The sequence below is a fragment of the Scomber japonicus genome, chromosome 8 (genome assembly GCF_027409825.1).
Source record: "Scomber japonicus isolate fScoJap1 chromosome 8, fScoJap1.pri, whole genome shotgun sequence".
NCBI lineage: Eukaryota > Metazoa > Chordata > Actinopteri > Scombriformes > Scombridae > Scomber > Scomber japonicus.
In genome coordinates this window covers 18903559-18920214 of record NC_070585.1, presented here as the reverse complement: position 1 = coordinate 18920214, position 16656 = coordinate 18903559, and positions in this window count along the sequence as shown.

Genomic DNA, 16656 nt, shown 5'->3' with positions numbered 1-16656 from the left:
ATAAAATAGTATATCATCATTTATGCTTAATGGGGAAGAATATATTATGTTTGGCGTAGACATAAACTAGTATTGGCTATGCATACAGTTTTTCTTTCTATTGTTTTTCTTGCCCGTTTTTTTCTTTTGTTCTTTTGTCTCATATTTCAATAGACCGAAATAAAGATCAAATCCATCAGTCAGTCGGTATCATTATCAAACAAATAGGGTTTTTTTTACTAGTTTTGGTCTTATCTATATCTATGCGACAGGCTACTGAAGCAAACATGTCAGTTTCTGTTCAAGTTAAAGTTAAAAATTCATGAGGAGAAAACACATGACATTACATCAAAGCAAAATAGTGCAATCATGTAACCAGTTTCTTTGTGATTACTTATGTGGGTTTTTGTTGTATTACTAATAAAGTAACTGCTTACAGAGACAGTTTTAATGGGACATATTCAGTGCAGTCCGTCATTTTATATGGTACAAAACAGGCACAAGTTAATGCAACGATGCAGTGCTGTTTGTACCACAGTCATAAAACATTAATGAGTCTGAAATGTCACTGTCACATGAAACCATACAAGTAACCATGTGACAATAGCTCAAATCAAGGAGCAATGATTGTTTTTCTTGTGTCATCTTATATATTTTTCCAAATCAGGAGAAAAACGCCCACATCCAATAAACTGTAAACAGATGCTGGACCAAGGACACAATGTAAAAAAGAATGATGAAGGTCCTTTAATTGTACTTTAATGATGGCAGATGTCTCATTAAAGTGCATCTAAGGGAGCTACAGTATGCAGACCTTCATCTTTTTTTCCCCCCAAATCAAAATTACAATGAAAACAAACTCACGTTAATGTTTTTGTGATATTTATTTCATTATGACATCCAGTGGACTGTTTCTGAGATAAAGAAGTGACTAAAATTCAAATAAAATCTACATTAATGTTGGAGAGCCACCTGTTGCTACATTAGATGTAAACCCTCAGACTCAGACATTACAGCAGGTCTGTGGCCTCCATGGAGGCAAAGGCCGAGACCTTTTGGCAGGTGCTTTCCATTTCAAACACTCTGGTCCAGCTAATTAAAGACACACTAAATCACACAATATCTTTCACTGAAAATAATATTCTTCAAAGAGGAGCAGCTGGCACAGAAGGCAGTTGTTATAAAGTGTAGATCATCAGCTTATATCAGCTTAACTTTTCTGTATGCACAGAAACATTCAGCTTCCATCTTTATTGCTTTATTGGTTAGACAGCTGAGCTCAAGTAATTCTCCATAATTCTGCTTGCCATGCAATAGTATTAGTCCTTCTTATTGCTCCAACACCGTTATCAGCACAAAAGAAAATCTGCACCCTGCTGGGCCCTACAGGGAAGTGTCCAGTTTTCCATTTCCAACCTATAGCAATTTTCCATAGTTGGTTCCTGACGGTAGCTGTTCATGAAACATTTGTTCCAGTTCCAGGGGCAAAGTTAGGAACTCTGGACCCCAATTTCTTAATAAAATAATCCTGTTGGAATTTGTGTGAGCCCTCTCCAGCTGTGGACACCTGGAAATGTGACCTTTAACCCCACCTGCAAACCAATTTATACTCAGACTGTCAATGGAATACTGTACTTTTCTCACAGTGGGAACAACCCCATGAAAATATGTTGAGCAATTATACTCAAAGTGAACACAGTGAAGTGCAGAGACTCCTGCGGAGTGTTTCGGTGGACCAGCTCTGCAATAATCACTGTCTTTATGAAACTCATAATATTCCATTTTACGTTTAGACTGCAAACAGCCAAAAGTTGAGTTAAGATTATTAACAATAAACTATTGACAAATGAATAGGAGGAAGTGGAGTTGAAGAACTCTTTGGAATATGTTAGCTCCATACTTTTTTATACAAGATATTCTTTCATTGGCATATATTACTTCTTCCAATGTGTGTATTCAGTTTAGGGCAGTCGATTTGGTTTATTGACAGCCGTGTCAGCCTGTCCCACTCAGCAGTGACTCAGTGAGCAGTGACTTTTTCGTTCCCCCTCAGCTGCACACTGGCTGCTCAGCTTTTACCCAAATTTGGTTTGTCTGACTCCACCATCTATACGTCGAAGGTAGTGAACATTCCAATCCAAATTCAGGCTTCAAAACCACCACCTCAGATTAACATGAGTGATGTCAAATGTGTTATATTATATGAATGTTATTTTAGTGGTTTGGCTTTGATTTAACTCGTTTTGAGGCCTCAGAGTGTTGCCATTCATGATTACATGATAATGATTAAGCATTGATGTAGAGATGAGACATTTTTCACGCTATTGTTTAACAGATATTAATGTTTTATTTTCTGTACATTTATAGATCTTGCATTTCGATTGCATCATGCTAAGGGCAGTTCAGGAGCAGCATGACGCAGCCTGAGCTCCTGATAGAGGGCTCCACCTGCTGGATGAGCAGAGGTATAAAACAGTGGTTCTCAAAGTGGGGTTCTGGGAACCTGCATAAGAAACACAATGACATAATGTGTAACAATTTTGGTCATGGGTTTCAGTCTTATCAGATGGGTGTCTGGGGTCTAATTTGTGTCAGTTTAGGGGTCTTTGACGTGACAAAGTTTGAGAATCACTGGACTAAATGGATTCAAGAGTGATCTCTCTATCTCTCTTCTCTCCAAGGACTACATTACTCTACATTATTATATTATGAAAATTAAGTTAAACTGTAACTTCACTTCCCAGATAATGTCACTCAAGACAATACACAGACACTGCTGTCCAGTGCTTTTCAATGCTGTGAGCATCACAATCTGAATTCAATTAACCTCTGCTGTGTCAAGGTGACATCAGAAAAGACAGATATCTCCAAACCTGAGAAATAAAATCAACATTTCCTGCATGCATCCTAGAGTTTAGGTTTTATTTGGGTGAAGTAACCCTTTAATTGGATATGAGTCATGCATTCTGCTGTTCATGATGGGAGCTACTCTGAGGAAATGCTGGGATGTTTTCATGACCATATTGCAGATGTATTTCTTTATTCATCAGTAGGTCAAAGAAAAATTCACCACTCGACTGCCCTGAGCTGCATTTTGAATGATGTATGTCATGAATTAGGTAACGGGTGACACATTAATATTAAAAATTAGGATACATCCTCAGAAATCTAGCCCATTTCTATGACGACAACTTCTCTGAATAGCCATCACTATCTGAAAAATGATGGCAGCCATGTTCTGTATATTGTGGCATCCATTACAAGCTCTCTGTCCGAACTGATAGTGCACACCTATAATAACAGATTAAAGTATCCAAGCTATTAATTTATCATCAGTGAATGGTCGTGTGCATGCACGGACAGAAGACCTCCTTTGATTCTTTTCCACAGATGTTTGACGAGAGAGCTTGATTAAATTGTTTTATCACCACGAGCAACGGGAAAACTTTGGAAAAACAGCACAAACAGAGTCTGGTGAGTTAAATGAGGACATCTGACTTCCATAAACAGTTCTGAATAAAGTGAGATACTCTTGACAGGATTTGTTTTTAGTGATTTATAAGTGAATTTACATGTTAGCAGGATGGTGACAGGAGTCAGATTTGTCTTTTTTTGGTATCACTGTGTGAGAACAAAAGAGATTCAATGTCACAAAGTTCAGTGCCTCTTGTGCAGAGGACACAGAAAGGCCCATAAAAGATGATAAAGCAATTCAGTAATTGACATTTAATTTTATAATACTAAATCAATCAAATTAAAATAATTAAATACAGATTAAACAACTGAAAAAATGGAGAGCAGTTCATGACTTGATTGTGACTTGAATTGGACAATAAAAAGACGGATAAATGAAAAATAAAACTGAAAAATAACAATGCAACGCCTATCAACATCAAATAACAACAAATTAAATAGTAATATGCAAGTCACTCAAGAAAATTCTTTAAAATAAATAAATTACAAATAATAAAAGAATACCAAAAAAAATGGAGGAATTTGGCTTTTTTTTGGTGCACAATATAGTTCTTAAAAGAGACACACAAAAAGAAGGACCCACAAACTGATGACAGTTTAAAGGAGGAAGTTCATTTTTTATGCTCCGGGTTGCAGACTTATATACAGTCTATGGTTGCAGAACATAAACTGATAAATCATTGCTCCAAACCATGACTTGCTCATTCACTTCAATTCTTGTGGCATTCTTGTGTTTGTTAAGCTGTCGGGATGCAAGACACAGATGATCGATTTCTTACACAAGCCATAAAATTGTGAGAAAATAGGTGCTGAGTTGCATGCGGTGAGTTGTGGTTGAACTGACTGTTGACAATATCAATCATGCAGAGACAGAGGGGAGTTTTTGTTACATAAATGCAACCAAGATGTGTCTTACTGATGGTACAGCACAGAAAATGTGAAACTGGAACATGAACAGCTGTGAAAAGGTAATATAAAGAATATGACATCAACATTAAAACAATCAGTTTTGCTTGCTGACTTTCCCACCTCAGTGTCCTCACCACTGCAGACTTGTGGTTTGCATGTTTGGTTTGTTTGTGTGTTTTTAGAAGGTGAGAGCTTCAGGAATGTCTGTTAGGAGGAATCTGTGCCTTATAAAATATGATGAAGTTGCTGCAAACCTTTGCTTGTAGAAAAGCGTACCCTAATACTCTGCAACTCTGAAAAATGCCTTTTTTTCTATTGGACGTAACAATCTTATAGACATACAGCCAAATTTTATTTTAGGGATTGGCTTAACACTCACAGAGCAGTTATCTGACTATTAACAAAGTCGACATTAATGCACCATTTTTTCTTGTGTCATTCACAGCAGGGCTTTTGTTACTGTAAGCGTGTTGGCCAAAGGATTTCACTCTTACGTACCACTTCGGTGCTTTTTGGCAATCTTCACAAGCATCCATTTTTCCCCCCTTAAGGAGCTGTGGTTTCTGTCTTGGTATCTTGCCATGAAACTCGTTTTTCTCCGTCTATTGATGGTGGACACATGAACACTGACTGAAGCCAAACACAAAGAAGCCTGCAGACCCCTGGATATTATTTTTTTAACTTTCTGCACGATTTTGATACTTTGCTTTTGGAGAGGTTTTGGCAGGATGACCACTTCATGGAAGATTCACTACTGTCCCAGAGTTCCTCCACTTGTACAGTGTGGAGCTGGCCGGGCTTCAGTGGCGCCCCGGAGCTTTTGGAATGACTTTGGAAGGATTTCCAGACTGACAGGCGTCAACGTCGTCCCTCTGGAGATGTTATGGGATTGCATTTGATTGTGACGTGACATGGTTCTCAAACCTGTGCGCTGGGGGCTCAACTCTCACGGCAAAAGCCAAAGTTTCTGATCCAAATGAGACAGGATGGCTGCCATTTGTGTGAAGGAGTTGAGCTGAGGAATAAACTTACTGTAGTGAATTAAAAAGGGTGCCAACTGACGTAATCTTGTCTCTGACTTCCTCTGATCTGGCCAATGTCATGGTGAGAAAAATGGAGTGAATTTGACAGTTGAAAGAATAGTTTGACATTTTGGAAGATAAGTTTATTCTCTTTCTTGCCAAGAGTTAGATGAAAAGATGGATACCCTTTTTATACTGAATGTGTCCTTTTCATGTGAAAAATCAATCCAGTTTAATCTACTCAAGAAACGAAGAATAAACATAAGAAGTTGTGGTTTTAAACGAGCTTATGTGCTGGACTATTTCTTGGCTAAGAGCAGTGACTTCTTGAGGGACTGGTAGGTGAATTTTGTTGCTTTGGACAGAACCAGGTCAGCTGTTTCCAGACTTTATATTGGAAGCTAAGCTAACTATCTCCTGGTTGTAGCTTGATCTCTTCAACTCGATTTTCACAGTAAATTATCACATGTATTCAATTTCCACCAACATTTTGTGGGAAATTCACCAATTTGTACCATTTTTCCACTTCCTCAAAAATATCCCTGGAAAGTTTGGATTCTCAACTAGATCCTTCCAAACATGTTTAAGATGTTTATACAATACTCCGCTCTAATTTTTCCTTCTTCAATATTTTATTTATTTATTTATATTGCGCCAAATCACCACAGAAATGATCTAAGGTCCTTTCCACATAGTGCAAGTCTAGGCCATACTCCTCATTTTACAGAAACCCAACATCCCCGATGAACATGTGGTGACAGCAGCAAGGAAGAAACCTCTAACGGAGCCAGAGTCTAGGTCTGAGGTCACTAATAGGATCTGGACTCAGACGCTGTACTGGACCTGGACCTGTAACTGATGAATATTGAGGATTGTTAAATTTTGCCCTATCCTTTATACTTGATCTGGCGCAGCTTCTCCAGCTATTACCGTAAAGTGGAGCAGCCGTCGGAAACTCACGGACCACTGTGCATAGCGAATGTTCTCACTAATTAACCAATCATATCCATGCATTAGGACTAGCCGAGAGACACTCGGAGAAAAGATAAGAGACAGAGAGGTAGCAGATACGAGCTAAGGGTTAGGGTTAGTATTTTATTTAAGAAGCACAATCAAAAGCTTTCTGTAATGCAACTGTTTTTCAAAATGCTATCTTTATTTGATATAAGAAAAGATAATGTATTTATCTTATTCTGTTTCTCTTTGTTTACTTTATAATTTAAAAAAAAATACCACAAGTTGAGTGTAGAATTCTAGTCAAGTCAAGTCAAGTCAAATTTATTTATAAAGCACATTTAAATTCTACGGTATTTATTTGACAGTCTACAATCTAGCCACTAGACACAGATGCTGATGTAACTACAATGCTACTTCAAGGTACTGAAAAATAATATGGATATTATGATGTTCCAGACCTTCACTTGAGGACATTTTCAGAAATTGGACTTCACTGAATTTTAATTGAATATTCCTGCTCTAGGTGGTCAGCCATCCTCCTTGGTTGATTGGGTTGAGAGAGAAAGAAGGAGGTCGAGAGAGGAGAGAGAGAGAGATAACAACAGCAGTAACAACAATAGAAATATGACATGTATATAATATGCACATTTTTCCACAAAAAAGTTAAATGATCTTGTTAAAATCCTTAAAATGGCATTTACTCCTTCTCCAGTATTAAAAATGCCTGCTGTGCACCAGAGGCTTCATGTTTCCACATCACATTTGTGTAAATTGAATATTGGACTAGGATTGGCTTCCAAACTAGTTGTGATGTCACAAATCTTGTTTGCAGGCCCTCCCATTAAAATTGGGCTTCCAGTGAGCACAGAGAAACTTTCCACTTTTCAGCAGATTAATGTGAAAACAAACTCTGCACATACATCATTCTGCACAGTGAACGGTGAGACATTTTTTGGTGGAGTGGAGGGGAACTTTAAAATGAAGTTCAATGAGTTTTAGCAAAGAATACAGAGCAATGATTAATCTATTAGAGTTTAAGAGGTTAAGAGATTAAATATGAAACTACAGTCAACGGACGTTTATATTAGCTTAGTGTAAAGTCTGAAAACAATAGCAAACAGCTGACCTGGCTCTGTCCAAAGGCAACAAGACATTTCCTGGCCAAGAATTAGTCTGGCACATTACTGTCTGCAAAACCACTACTTTTATTTTTATTCTTTGTTTTTTGAGCAGATTGAAAGATTGAGTTATCACATGTAAGGGACACAGTGGTATCAATCTTTTCATCTAACTCTCAGCAAAGAAAGATAATAAGCTCAGGCTATCCTCCATAACGTCAAACTACATGCATTCTCATAACAGACACACGTGAGAGTGGTATCTATCTTCTCATCTAACTGTTGAGAAGAAAGCTTACGAGAATGTTCTCAAAAAATGTCAAACTATTGCTTTAAGTTAACGTTCAGCATGAAATATGCTGCTGAACCCACATTGTTTGTACTGTAAATTCATTCAACTCATAAAAACATTTTATCATGTTATTAGTGGTAGAAAAAGTTATCATAGGGGCTTATATTTCTTTGTGTGTGTGTGTGTGTGTGTGTGTGTGTGTGTGTGTGTGTGTGTGTGTGTGTGTGTGTGTGTGCGTGTGTGTGGTTGCAGCTGACCTGAAGGCCGTTTTAAAAGCAGCCCTGTGATGCGGCTGCTGTTTGACATAGTTAGAGAAATTCCATCCTATTAGACCTAATTATCATTCTTCAATCTGTTTCTACTTAAATAAGGTCCAGACAGCAATCAGTGAACACACACACACACACACACACACACACACACGCACACACAAACTCAATGTGGTCTTAATTTTCATTAATGTGAGGACGATTGGTGAGCTGGCAGGGGAGCGGGTGAGTCTCACGGTACCTGAAACATAAAACATATCTAATCCTGTGATTCCATTAGCACAGGACTATAACACATCGTTCTTTTCTCAGCTCAAAACTACACACAGGTGGTCAAACACACACACACAGAGCTCCTGAAAAGTCATGAACAGCTAAAAGTCATGCTTACTGCTCGCCACAGGAGGGCAACAGAGGCCAGTAAAAACAGCATGGTGCTACTTGTTTGTTTTTTTTTTTACAAGAGAGGCTATTTAACCTCTTTAACTACTGGCCAGCCATTTAGGAAACAGTGCTGTGAGCTGAAACAAAACAGTTTCCAGTTCGGTTATTTACCCCCCGGCAGGATCTGGAGCAGCTTTCTCCTTAATGTAATCCAGTGCTCTCCTCAAACACAGAAAACAAAGCAGGAATACATCTTTTTGAGACATCTCTCTCTTGCTCCATCCAGTAACTTGGAGGCTTTTCTGTTAGGCTTATCAGTCATAAAGTCAAATAACTCTCACCACATCCAACTTGGAACATATTCTCCCGTTATTCTTCATCACACTGATTCCCCCCTAATATGTCATCAGCTGCTTCACTGCAGAGCTTCATACATCTTCCTTATGTGGGTGCGGCAACACAATCCTGTTAGGACGGTTGAAAAGTTGACTCCAAAAGCAGCCGAAGCATGTGTTTTCTAACACGCTGATGCGCACATGCACAATGTATGAGGCAGTAATGTCTAAGCTAACAACAGACCTTTACAACAAACATGTGACTTCAAAACTTTTTGTACATAAACTTAAAACTAAATTAAACTAAATTAACTAAAACAAAATTGTGAATATCAAAAATACATTTTATTTATTATTTTACAGGGATAGTCCCTCTCCACGAGTGTGGGGTGCAAATGTCTGATTCTGACTTGCATCATCAGTACTTACAGTACAGTATATTTGCACAGGTGGGCACTTAATGTCACTTCATTTTCAACGGCCACACAGGCAGTGTAACCAGGGGGCCTGTCATTGTTAGCTGCTGCTGTGATTTGCGCACTCCCAAGATTACTGTATGACTCTGTAAATTTCAGAGTAAAATATACATGAAGAGCTGAGGTCATAGGATGCTCAGTATTAAACATGCTGCATTCACACGACATCAGTAGTTTGGGAAGAGGAGAGTTCATGAATGATTCCAGGATGGTTAAGCCTTGTAATTCACATTATTTTATATAGTGTTACTTGTTTAGAGTTTTGTTACCAATTAAAATTAAATTCAAACTGTGCGCAGCTTGTTGTAAATTAGCTGAAAGGATTATAGTAGTGTTCATTTTGGATTATATTGAAATGTGACTTCTAGTTATGGTAAGTACAGTACTTCTGATTATTGTAAGTATTTAAGATTATTGTTGCTGTCAGGAATCCAGTCAGAGCTTAACATGAACTGATTTTCCTAATAAACTGCTCACAATTATAGTGAAAACAATATTACTACTGTTTAATCCATGTACTTCTTTATATTCTTACTCTATTGCTGCAATTTTAAAACTTCAACAACTTTTCTCACTTGTCTAACGTATATAGCATGTTATCCTGTCTTTATATTTTATTGTATTTATAATGTATTATAAAGTTTTTTCTTATATTGTTTTATTAAGCTATTTTATTTTATGTTGGTATTTGTTGTGTTTATTTTTCTAAAGCTATTTCTCTTTTCTAGTGTTGATATATACAGTACATGTCTGTGATTCTCAGTCATCCAGGTCATGGTTATCCAAGGAGGGTTGACAAAAGGGCAACTGGATTTGAAGACATTTTGCCTCTTATCTAGTTGATATGATAGGGTTGATATATTTACTGTTCCTTTACAATGCCTGGTAAACTGCTGCTGTGATTTGAGCTCCATAACTCTGTACATTTCTCTGTGATTTGAATCACGGAGTTTAACGCAGAGTGCTGAGGACTACCACAGCTGGACCATTAATGTGACAACAAGTGTGCAGACGCTTGACAATGGCACAATGCAGGTGTTGAAATGGTGTAAAGAATAAGTATCGGGTAATAACATCAGCCACGTAGACCAGCATCTACTTCCCTAGCTTCCGCTCTCCGGGTGAAATACAAACATACCAGCAAGATGTGTTCTCCCTAATGTTAAATGTTAGGAAGAGACAGATACATAACCAGAGCTTTGTGGACTTGTCGAAAAGCAGGAAAAGCTTCTTATATTAAAGTTAAAGGTTATATAGGAAGGACAGATGTAGACAGTGTGTCTCCTAGAAAAGCCAGTCCTGTGATGTCAGTCCTGAAACTTAGACTCTGCTTCCAATAACATGTCCAAGACAAGTCGTATCTTCTTTTGAAAAATTGAGAAATGTGCAAAATAGCTGCATTATAGTTTCAATTTTCTCATACAAAAAGTAAAGAGAATTCAAATTTCAGTTCAACTTTAAATCTTTTGCTATTATCCATCATTACAAAGAGCAGATGCCAGCAGCTCTTTAAGTAGTTTTTTCCAAAAGAAGGGGCCAGGCATGCTGGCAAGAAAGTTGTTCAGAGATTTATCAATAAGGCTTTAGTCACAATTGAAAGAAGATGTAAGGATAAAGTCCAGGTTTAACGTGGTCCAAGTTATACTTTCAAGGGGCAATTGGGCCTTCAGCCTCAGGGCATTGAGTGTAGGCTGTGATTACCCTCCCTGCTGTTTCTCTGCACGCTCCCGCTCTGTAGCTCAACGGGCAGAGCATGGCACCAGCCATGTTGTGGTTAGGGGATAGACTCCCACTGTTGCTCCTCAAATTGAAACTGTATGTTTGCACAGCACTGAAAGTCAGATAATAAAAAGTATCCCTCAAATTGCGTATAGTGCATTTGTACCTTGTGAGGCAAGTATGTGCCTAAAAGTAATTAGCACATTCATCTTTTTCTTCCACAGGGACTCCTGCTGTCTGAAAATGTCAGCTACCACTGAGAGCGATGTGAAATCAAAGAGATCAAGCATTGCCGTTAGACCTGAGGGCCAATCAAATGTCTCCCTCTGGCTTGAATTGTGACATGAAGCTCTTTAAGCCAGGGCCAAAGAGTCAAAGCAACCCTGAGTGTGCATAAAATCAATGCAGCACTAGTACAGGACAAGCATTTTCACATAAATATGAGATAATTACATGACAGTCAGCATCACAACCGCCGGCGACAGCAGATGATGGATGAGCCAGGGAAAGAAAACATGAACAACGCAAGAGAGTTGCCAGTGTAACACTAACTGTGGACGCAGGGATGGGAGTGAAAGGCAAAACAAAAGATGGATTGAAGGAAGATAGGAGAATGGTGGCGGTCTTGGTGTCCCAGGCCCCGAGTATAGCCCCTCTCCTCTCGCCCTTCTTCTATTTCTGCCTTTTAAGGCACTCCATAACTTCAAGTAGATAATGAGTGCCTTGAAGCAGGCTGAGTAAATCAGACAGAGAACAACGGAGGGAGAGAGAAAAGGTGAGTTGGGGGGGGGTTGGGGTGAAAAAACAGGATCGAGAGAGGCAGCGGGAGACAGCGGAGGAAGAAGAAGATTAGAAGTGATAACAAATGAAGCAAAAAAGGCAGGCAGGACCGAGAGAGGAGCTGAGCTGAGTGGAGATGTATGATAAGATTGTGCATTAACTTAAAAGCATACTTTAATGAAACTCCACCAGGCACTTTGGAGAGGGAGACGCAAAGATGGGTCCCACGCTGATTAGGAAAATACATGTTCTGGGTAGATTTTTTTCAGTTCTCAATATGCGTTTAACCCTGAATCCCCTCCTCACCATTCCTTACACTCACCATGTTCCTCTGCTTACAGTCTAAACAGCCGCAGTTGGATTTCTCTCTTTCTTCGCCTCTCTCCGCTTCTCTGTAGAAATATTGTGACTCTGAAAGAGCCTTCAGAGGTCACGGCAAAGTTAAGATTCAAGGAGAGCATGACCTAATCACTGGGTTCAAATCAACAATGATTGAGTCAACTTTAAGCTTTTAACCTTATTGGAATCATATGTATCAACAGCCTCAGTATGCTTCAAACAAACTGCTTGTTAGGTTGAACAGCATCTGAAGGTGTACGAACATGGGAAAAATTTTAACTGAAGTTCTTTAATCTTATTCTTTACAACTATTTCACTTGTCAAGTCAAGTATTTAAATATCCCAAAATCACAAATTTTCCTCAAAGAGAGGAAACTTTAAGTAGAGCAGCAGAGGCTGGTTTTCTCTTTCAGGATGGACACACATGCAATATGGAGTTGGTTCTACTGTCACTTTTCGTGTGTCCAAACAAGTGCAACACCATGACGACCTTTGACTACAGACTGTCCAAAAGTGTACGCTGTTATCCCCATTTGTGCATATTCATATTAACTGCATCAAGATTATAAAGACGTGCAAAAAACAGACTTTTTGGAGAGAGATCAGGGAGGTGGTAGGATGAAGGAGGAGGATATGATGGCAGGTTTTTGTTTTTTCCCCACCTTTGAGGGGAACTATATTGTGTTGGCAAAACTACTTTGTTAAACATTTTCACATTAACAATGGATTAGATAAATATTTGTGTTTTCTCGTAGTGATGAACCCACAGGAACTCCCCTCTGCTCCATGGAGCATTTTAGTACATTAGCCACATTTATGAAATGACTCTCATGGCGACTTTGTGACTGTTAGCGGCTGTAGGCTATGAAACAACTATATCTGAGAAATCTTTGTGGTACAATTCAATTTCCTTCTTTTCAGTCACCCTGCCCAGTCAGAAAATGACAATAGTCGGTCTAACGGAAAACAAATAGCACCCGAGCTTCAAAAATAATCTCTGGTGACGTCAAGGAAAAAATAAATCCCATTCTTTGCCTTTATTTCAAGTTCTGTGTCTGTTTTATTGTTTTTCTCTGTATTTTGCTTTCCCGTTCGTTCACTTCTCCGTCTCTAAACCACAACAGTTGTGGGAAATCAGTCCCAGCTGTCAGCACTTTGATTTGATTGTAGAATGTGTCAATCAAGCCGGGGCACGTTGCACAAAATCTAATTCTAGTCATTCGTTATTTCAGCCCCCCCTCCAATCTCAGAGATTAACTCTGACTGTCACACAGACCCAAGAACCCAGGGCGAAACTGACCAGCGCATCTGATCTTTGTTCCATCAACCAAGTAAACTGAACATGAAAGCACAACTTTATTCAAAACAACTTGTTCTGGTTTCCTTTGAATTTTTTTGCTCCTAGCAGTAAATGCTTGCATGGCACCATTGAGATTATTCTTCTTTTTTTTAAGATGTAAAAGCTTTCTGGATTCAAACAGCCAGCGCTAAGAGAAGACTCAGCCTTGTTAGAGACTGTCATACTTCCTCCTCTGGATCTCTGCAGTGGTTCGGCATGTTTAAGCTGGAGATCTCTGTCAAACATCAAACTGGTGTCACAAATAGGATGTGAATCAAAAACCGCTCGGACTCATTCATCTGTCTGGCCAGGAAAACATTCTTGCTTGCTCATCCCTGTCCGTCCTTCCAGGAAAACACAAGCATGCCTCTCTTGAGTTTGTTTTGGTCCAGTCTTGTCCTAATGGGCTCAAATGGTGAAAGAACAAAAATGAATTAAAGAAAAGAAAACTCAGACAGCGTAACGGAATGAAGAAATAGCGTCATATTACCATGGGGTTTTTTAAGAGGACCGTAAAAAGATATGCCCTGTGTACTTTCCAGGCCTGGAACGGGAAAATATTTGGTTCTGCTTTTCCTACGCTTTTGAAATGGTGCACTGTGGGAGAGGAACATTTGGTCCAGTGTTTGTGAGAGTTTAGGGAAGCAAAGTGTGTGTCTGAGGAAAAGCATGTTGTGTTTCTGTGCAGGTGAGTATGTTTGTACATTTGAAAGTGAGATTGTAGTGTGGTCTACTCATGTACTCATGATGTAAGGACAAAAAGCTGTTTGGGATTCAGCTTTGCATTTGAAAACACAAGATAAATCATTGTAGTTTAAGGTTAAAAATTGTTTGGTTTTTTTAGGTTAAAGGGTAAACCTTTAAATATTCTATAGTTTTATTATTGGCCACAAATACCCTGAAAAGAGAAAACCAACGATGTTGTAGTTCCTCTTGATATTTTTTTTAATTTCCCACTTTATTTGTAGCACACAAGTCCATTAATTCTTATGTGAAGATGCAAATCTTTAAAAACAGGTCTTGAATATATTTTAATAATTTCAAAAAGGCTGAGAATAATGCATTAGATATTATTATATTTAGGGGGGTCGGTGTATGTGGGATCAAATAAGCTATAGTGCCCATTTCCTTAATGGAGAAACGTGCAGTGCAAAGATGTGGTTCATTTTTATTGAGTTTTTAATCGTTTTTGGAGAACAGTGGAGGCCTATAACACAGACCAATAAGCTTTGACTACAAAGACAAAATTTGTCTTTAGGATAATTTCATTGTTGGTTTTGGTCTTTTCATGTTAAGTGTTGACAATAAGAAAATAATATCACCAGACTCATTTGTTAAAGTTAAGCTGTGATTGAAGCTTGTTGTTTTTAGAGTTAATGTTTGGTCTACATGGAATGAATGTAACTCAATGTAAAGTCTACTCTTCTAAAAACAAATGTGTGTGTCTTTGTGTGTGTCTGTTCGTGTGGACACCAGCGGGGGTGTCTGTAGTTCCTCCATAATCTCCTGTCTTTGTGTGTCTCGCAGACAGTTTAAAAGCTTTCTATTTACCTTTCGCACCATTCTCCCATTTTCAGGTCGCAGCAAGAAAGAGAGGTGAGAGAGTGAGAGAGCGAGAGAGCACTGTGTGTCGTCTTGGTGGACAGCTGGTCCAAAAGAGGTGTTTAAGTTTCTAACAAACCGTGACATGTCAAACATGTAATGTAGCTCACGACACACTATCATGTAAAATGCTTCATTGACTCTCATGCAAGGCCTCGGGGAAGAGAAAAGAAAAAAAAAAATCTTTTTTCACTCACACACTCCTGCAGCCATTAATCTTAGATAACATTTTACGAGGGATGGGGATGAGTATGATTGTCATAAAATGAGCAAAACAAATGCGCAAAGGGAGGTTCCTGGCTATAGTTGCTGGAATCACTTCAGGATAGCTTGGCTCAGGGAACAGAGGTGCCGAGATATCCCCCTTGTTTGGATGCGTGTTTACCTCGTTCTGTTTTGCTATCCGCTAGCCACCCCCACTGCTTCCAGCTTTGTTTTGCATTTGTTCATCTGTGTTTTTGCCAGGATGCGTGTCAGTTATCAGACTTATTAGATGCCATCAACAGTCTCTGCTGTCTCACTCTCCTCCCTCTCTGTCTTGCTCCTTTAAAGTAGCTCTCACTTGTTTTCTTTCTCACACACACAAATATATATTAAATGCAAATGCAAGATAGACAAGCACAAGAGGTAGAGAAAGAAAAACACAGCATAACCATCGCAGAAAAACACACACACTCAAAACCCTAATCCTAAACCATAACACCTGATTTCTTAGATCACTCAGTGTGGACTGGTCGACTAACACAGGCCACCATTGACAGCCCACATATTCCATCTTGTATTATGTGGAAGTTTAAAGGTGCAATAAGTGATATTCATACTCACTGGATATCAGCAAACAACTATTTGCTATGTAAGGATGTAGTGAAGAAATGGTGACCGGAGCAGAGAATTAAGCCACACACCCTCCAAATGTGTTGTTATCTGAGCTTCTCTGTTCTTTGTGTTGGTAGCCTGTCCAGCCACACATGCATGTTATTGCATGTGAGTGTGCATGTTAGTGCATCTGAACCCCTCTGTGTCCTCCATGTCCTTCTCTAAGAGGCAACCATGTCACAAACTTTTTAAAATTAGAGGTAGAATATGTAGAATGAGCAGAACAACACCATCTAATGTTCGAGATCGTAGTCGCAACAACCAAAAAGTAATTCCAGCAGTCGGGTTGCCAGGTCCAGTGCCGGATTTTATTTTAGCTCTAACTCTGTAAATATACCACTTTATCCACATGTCTAACCTTTTTAGGCGAGAAAGTAGCCCTTTAGATCCACAATGTGACGCTAATTTGTCCAAATAACATCTGCTTAAAGTTTTGCTCCTGCGAATTCGGAGCCACTCAAGTTAGCCGTAGCGAGTAACGCACTTCCGGTCATTTTCACAAAATAAAACACCCGTTGCCTTTTATTATTAAGAAAACCATAACGATAGAGTTGGTGCTTTTATTTTGAAAACAGGAAGCGAACATACCCTCGCTGTAACTGACTTGAAACCAACGAGGTACATTACATTGTAACGCCAGTGGGAGTAGCAGCAATGTCTCTGCATGTACTGCCTAATCCTAAACACCGATTGGCTGGTGTGTGGTGTCGTCAGAAGCAGCAGAGGCTCACTGTTGTAAACATCTAGTCACGTGTACTCTGAGATGGACGTGCTGGTCAGGAAATG